This window comes from Haliotis rufescens, unplaced genomic scaffold (genome assembly GCF_023055435.1).
Source record: "Haliotis rufescens isolate VD_foot unplaced genomic scaffold, xgHalRufe1.0.p SCAF_9, whole genome shotgun sequence".
In the NCBI taxonomy this organism is placed as follows: domain Eukaryota; kingdom Metazoa; phylum Mollusca; class Gastropoda; order Lepetellida; family Haliotidae; genus Haliotis; species Haliotis rufescens.
The window spans coordinates 40060493-40066995 of NW_025964383.1; the positions used below are offsets into that span (position 1 = coordinate 40060493).

The 6503-nt window shown below is 43.1% G+C and overlaps 1 long non-coding RNA gene across 1 annotated transcript in view; it reads right to left on the bottom strand.

Annotated features, from left to right (window-relative positions):
* The window catches only part of LOC124125251, a 66739-nt gene that overhangs the window by 27975 nt on the left and 32261 nt on the right, over nucleotides 1-6503 (bottom strand). The gene's annotated exons all lie outside the window — the stretch shown is intronic.

Below are 6503 nucleotides of genomic sequence, written 5' to 3' on the forward strand. Positions count from 1 at the left end.
CAAGGGTTTCCAAGGAGAAGTATGTTTACCGAGTAAACATGCAAACAGAACCGTACTGGCCAAATTGAGAACTGAAATTGACCCTCTTGAACAAAAGCAAATCACATAGTTGGTGAGAACAAGCATGTGATATTTGGGTGGCCATCTAACTCACCAAGTTTCGGGCTTCTAAGTTTTTTAATTATTTTCTTTTAATTTGTAAATTCAAGGAAATTGAAATTGCGAGTTTGATGCTTTGTACAAATGTGACCCGCTTCAAAGTATCAGGCATTACACAAGCTTCTGATGAATGAAGGAGTTTTGGAGATGTCAACAAAGTTTATGGACAAAGACTAACGACTTGCCATATAATTGTCAACATGTGAGAAACATGTTTGATAACCTTAAGACACTGAAGTTTATCCAAGTGTTGTCGCTCATTGAAGATGGTTTTGCTTTTTTATATAATTGGAGGTTGCCATCACTGGGACCACAAATCACCCTTTTATTAATATTATCTAATATTATTAATGATAAGAAATAAAAACCAAAGGTATCAAGATGCCGTAATTGAATGTCTTTAAACTCAACTGGCAGTAACTGAGGTTAGATGGTTGAGAAAGATGTATATGTACATTTACCAAGTTTTCAGTTACACATTGAGAAAGCAAAACAAATCTAGAGTCCATAAAAAGAGGACACATTATAATGTGTGGTGGGACTGGATACTACAGAAAAAATATAAACTTATCAGGAAAAGAATCAAAGTGGTCATTGGAAATATGTGAGACCCCCTTTATTTGATAAATCATGGGGTGAGTGAATATAGTCTACTGGAAACAGTTCCTGAATACATGTTTGGCTGCTACTAAAATATATAAATACTTACCACTGAATATAAAAATACACAACAAGCAATATGGAAATGAATATTCCTCTCAAGATGATTACATAATAAAACAAAAAAAGCAACATATTTGCCCTCATTTTCAAAATATAAAGTTAGTTATTAGTTATCCAGATCTTCCTGCAGGGAGACAAGCATTGGTTGTTGAAGACCAATACTAACCCAGATCGTCCTGCAGGGAGACAAGCATTGGTTGTTGAAGACCAATACTAACCCAGATCTTCCTGCAGGGAGACAAGCATTGGTTGTTGAAGACCAATACTAACCCAGATCTTCCTGCAGGGAGACAAGCATACAGGGGATACAGGAAATAGACCTCATTATAGACCTGACATGTATATGCAGGGAATACAGGAAATAGACCTTATTGTAGACCTGGTATGCATATGCAGGGGGTACAGGAAATAGACCTTATTATAGACCTGACATGTATATGCAGGGAATACAGGAAATAGACCTTATTGTAGACCTGGTATGCATATGCAGGGGGTACAGGAAATAGACCTTATTATAGACCTGACATGTATATGCAGGGAATACAGGAAATAGACCTTATTGTAGACCTGGTATGCATATGCAGGGGATACAGGAAATAGACCTTATTATAGACCTGACATGCATATGCAGGGCATACAGGAAATAGACCTTATTCTAGACCTGGCATGCATATGCAGGGCATACAGGAAATAGACCTTATTATAGACCTGACATGCATATGCAGGGCATACAGGAAATAGACCTTATTCTAGACCTGGCATGCATATGCAGGGGATACAGGGAATAGACCTTATTATAGACCTGACATGTATATGCAGGGGATACAGGAAGTAGACCTTGTGTACAGACAACTGTATAGTTTGAGTGTTTACCGGACGGTTTTAAATGAAATGTCTAATACGAGCTTAATGTGAAGAACAGCATGGGATCAAATATGGTAATATGCAAAGGAATTGGCGTTTCACATTCAGGCACGTTACACTTACCCCGGGCCGACCAGTCATTCTTTAATCCCCTTAGTGTCGTCTTTTCATATCATTTGTTCAATATAGATATGGAAGAACAGTGTGAAATCATATATGGTGATATTGCAATGAACTTGCACGTAAATTTGCAATTGCTATTGTACCGCCAGATGTAGTGCAACCGTTTTTTAAAAAAGGTGAAATTGAGTTTAACGTCGCGTTGAAGTTATTATAGGTATATAGCGACGTGCATGCACGTATCCGTGTCTGTTTGTTGTTACCACACCGCGGTTTAAAATGGATTTCCGACTCAGACTCGTTATACTGACTCTGGGCCGACCAGTCATGGCTTTATCCCCTTAATGCCGTGCGCAAGGCAGGGTAACAACAAGTACCATCTTTTAACGTCGTTTGGTATGACGGGATCAGGGGAACGCGACCTTCCACACTCCGGGCAGACATTCTATCCACCATGGCCACGGAGGAGGTCCAGTTCTTAGAAAGAAAGTTATGGTAAGGTATTACCCAATTTCAGTGTAATGTTTATCAAATGCCATTTAAATGGCGATAACAATAGGAATCACCAAACTGGATTTCTCACATAAAGAACATTTTGTCCCACTGTTATCTGAGAGACGTCGCTTACATTCGCCAAGCAACGGGATCCCCAGTAGATAGTTTCTCTCAAGAATCATACACCATCAGAATATCAGCATGGATATGGTCTCCAGTAGCACATGTTTTTCGCAAGAGGAGGCTAAAATGGGTCCGACTGTGATTCTCTGTGACTTGGTTAAAGTATGTCTCATAATATAAACCACTTGTTTGACTAGTCCAGTCTGGAGACTTTAAATGTTACTGTGTTACAGCTGTAACATTACTGAGTGTGGCATTTAACATTCATTACTAAACCATCTTAACGGTAAACAATATTTCTACACATACGGGTTGGAATAGATTCTACGCATAAGACCTGTCCATACACTATCTCCAGCTACCATGCTTTGGGCTAATCTCAAAAGCGACTGGGATGTGAAATGAATGGCGAAATCCTCCTTTCAAAAATCAGCCAAGATGCTGCCATGACAATGCCTGGTACATCTAATGGTAGACCTGTGTATAGCCTCAGACTTTTGCTTTCCTTGAACAGTATATTTCATCCTCGGTCATGCCGGACAGGCAGCGAGCATTGTCACGGACAATTCCCTTGCATGAGTTCAGTGTCCTGTGTTCAGACACAGCAACCTTGATATTTACAAACTCTTTCAAACCGAGAAGATTGATGAATTGCTGTCTCCGTGCACATTCCACGAGGAGAGAACCAGATCGAAGCTTGGTGACATTTGTAACCTCTCCGCAGGTACCGGCGATACCTTTGGGGATTGCAAACGGATTTAGTTTTATTGTTTCTTAGTCACAAGCTTAGATGATGAATAAACGTAGCCAATAGTCCGATCGTTTAGTGGTATTTTCGTCAGCTGAATTGTCAGATTCAATGTATCTACGTTTTGAACCAGGGTGTTGGGAAGCCATGTCGAAAGGAAAATGATTCAACACCCCTTTTGCCCACCCACCATGGAGTGTCTACAAGATCAGTCTTATGCTGTAGCGGATTTCCAAGCTGCAAAGACCGGGGATAAAGGGGTGTTATACTCCAGCAATTTTGACGCGAAAAACAATAACTATCTACCAAATTAAGGGTCAGGCTGGCTCGGGCCATGAACATTTATTGGAAACGTACATAATTCGGAGGTCATCATCACCACATTGGCCCATGAGTCACCACCTTCTGGGCTCTGGGCAAGTTTTATAGATTCATACATATATACTGAACAACAAAAGTTCCTATGACATGAATAAGATTTAATGCAAAGTTATGTTTTTTACCAAATCTGAAATAATTTCGATTTGCAGCAGATAAAAGACTCCTGTAAGTGTTCAAATGGTTTAATGTGCCATACCGACTTCATAAAATGCGACGATTTCATAAAAAAAACATGAACATGCCAAAATGTCAATTTACAAATCAATAGCGTGTGTGTCCACCTCTGGTTGCGATGCAAGCAACACATCTTCGTCTCTTTGAATGGACCAGGCGTCGCACAAATTCCCGTGGGATATCTATCCATATCTGCTGAAGGATGTTTCGAAGTTCCTGGAGCGTCTGTGGAACACGTGGTTGACGTCGAGTGAGTGAGTTGGGTTTAACGCCGCTTTGAACAGTATTTCAGTTATATCACGGCGGGGCAGCTTAATGTGAGAGGAAAGCCCGAAGTGATGCGAGTCTCAGACGTTAACCACTTCGGTGAAACCCACAAAAACGGGTATGGTGCTGACAAACCTAGAAACATAATCGGGGCTAACCGGGATTTGAACCCACAATCACAGGTTTCTGGCGTGCCCAAGGGATGCAACTCTGCACAGCGAATCGCAGCGCCTTAGACGACTGGGCCACTCGTGTCCCCTGGTTGACGTCGAAGGCGCCGATAGATCTCATCCCACATGTGCTCGATTGCTGAGAGATAAGGGGAGCGAGCCGGCCAGGGTATGACATTCACGTTGTTTTGTTGAAGAGAATCCTGAACAAGTCGAGCAATAGGAGGCCGGGCGTCATGCTAAAAGGTAATGCCTAGGCCATGACGACGCAAAAACGATAGAAGAACAGGGCCGATGATCTCGTCGCGGTAGCGCTGTCTATTGAGATTTCTCTCTACCACTATCAAACGGGTCCTCTGTCTTGCTGTAATCCCACCCAATACCATAACGCTGCCGCCCCCCGAACCGATCTTCTTCCATGACACAATGATTGACGTAACGTTCACCTCGACGTCGGTACACTCGAATTTGTCAATCGTGGCTCATACCTGTGGCTTAGGTAAAAACGAGACTCGTCAGTGAATAGAACTTGCCCCCGCTGCATGGCCGTCCAGCGTAGACGCTAACTGCACCACTGTAGACGTGCTTGACGGTGGTTTCTGTCAAAATGGGACGTCTGTCGGGTCTTCTGGCGACAATCCCTGCACATCTGAGGCGGCGACGCACAGTTTGTGAAGATATTCGTCGAAGGCCAGGGATGCTTCTTGTTGTCACTGTTGCTGGCAGGAATCGATTTCGTGGGTGTGTTGTTCGAATCCAGTTGTCTTGTCGATTATTGGTTACGTGTGGGCTGCCACTCCGATGATGGTCTCTGACTGCATTCGCCTGTTGCCAACGTTGCCATAAACACCAAATGGTGTTTCTGTGGACGTTAAATTGTCTTGCAACATCACGTTGACTCGATCCTGCTTCAAACATACCAATGGCTCGCAGACGCTCATTTTCGGACAGGCGTGGCATTTCGTAATGTTGAATAATTGCGTAATTTTGTTGTTTTTCTGAGTGGTTGTTGTCAGCACGATGCTAAACAATGCAAACGGAATCCCGTTAACGCACATGTTTTATACCCATTCTTGGGTAGTGAAATGCATGGGGCTTGTCAACTTTTGCATGGAATGCATACTTTTCTGTAGCAGTTGCGTTTTTGTGACTTGATTCCATACATTTAATACAATATTGAAAACCAAACTTTACTTGTTTGAAAAAATACACCAAAATATTGGTGTCACAGGAACTTTTGTTGTTGAGTATATATTAGACATTTTTAAATAGATTTATTTTTAAATTCAAAATGTTTGTACGAAATAGTTTATGCACAGGGCATGACATGACCAGCCGATTGATAGAATCGGGCCCATTCTACCGCCCGTCTTGGCAAAGTTAGGGCCGAAGTGGTGTGTTGGACTAAGGAGCACTATTGCCGGCACCGTCGCCCTCAACCACGAGAATCCCTTCCTCTGCCGAGACAGCCCACGGCAAACAGGCTGCCCAATTCGGTCGCCTTTTACGACCAGCAATGGGGTGCTGAGGACACATTCTTATTTATCTTCCCCGGTTTCCACGGGAACTATACGTTTGATGACATTTCAGATCTGCCTGCATCCTCCGCGGTCTAATGGTAGAGCGTCCGCCGGGAGAGCGGAAGGTTCGGCGTTCGATCCCCAGCCGCGTCATACCAAAAGATGTTAAAAGATGGTACTTGTTGTTACCCTGTCTAGCGCTCGGCATTAAGGTGCATATCAAGGACTGGTCGGCTCGGAGTCAGTATACTGTGTCCGAGTGGGGTATTCATGTTAAACTGCGGCATGGTATCTCAGTGTGCTAGCACTATAAATCGGCATCAGTCCGGACTAGTACAAGCAGCCACACACATACACGTCCATGCACGTCGCCATATAAGTACAACAATCTTGGACGCGACGTTAAACCCCATTTCACCTCACCTCAGATCTGCACGTTTCGATTTATTATTGTACGAGGGCCATTCAATATATAACCAGCCTAACCTATTTGCTACTGCTCCCCACTTCTTCTTTTTCCACATAATCACCATTGAGGTGTATGCACTTTGTCCAGCGATGTGTGAGAGCCCGCTGTGATAGAAACCATTGGGTTGTTCGTGTAACCACACCTCCACTGCTGTCGTGAGTTCATCATCGGACCGGAAATGACAAGTAGTCAAATAGTGGCAAGTAGTCAATGAGCAAGACCCCTTTGGTATCCCAAAAGATGGTTGCCATGACTTTGCCATGCCATGGTTGAGTCTTAAACTTTTTGGG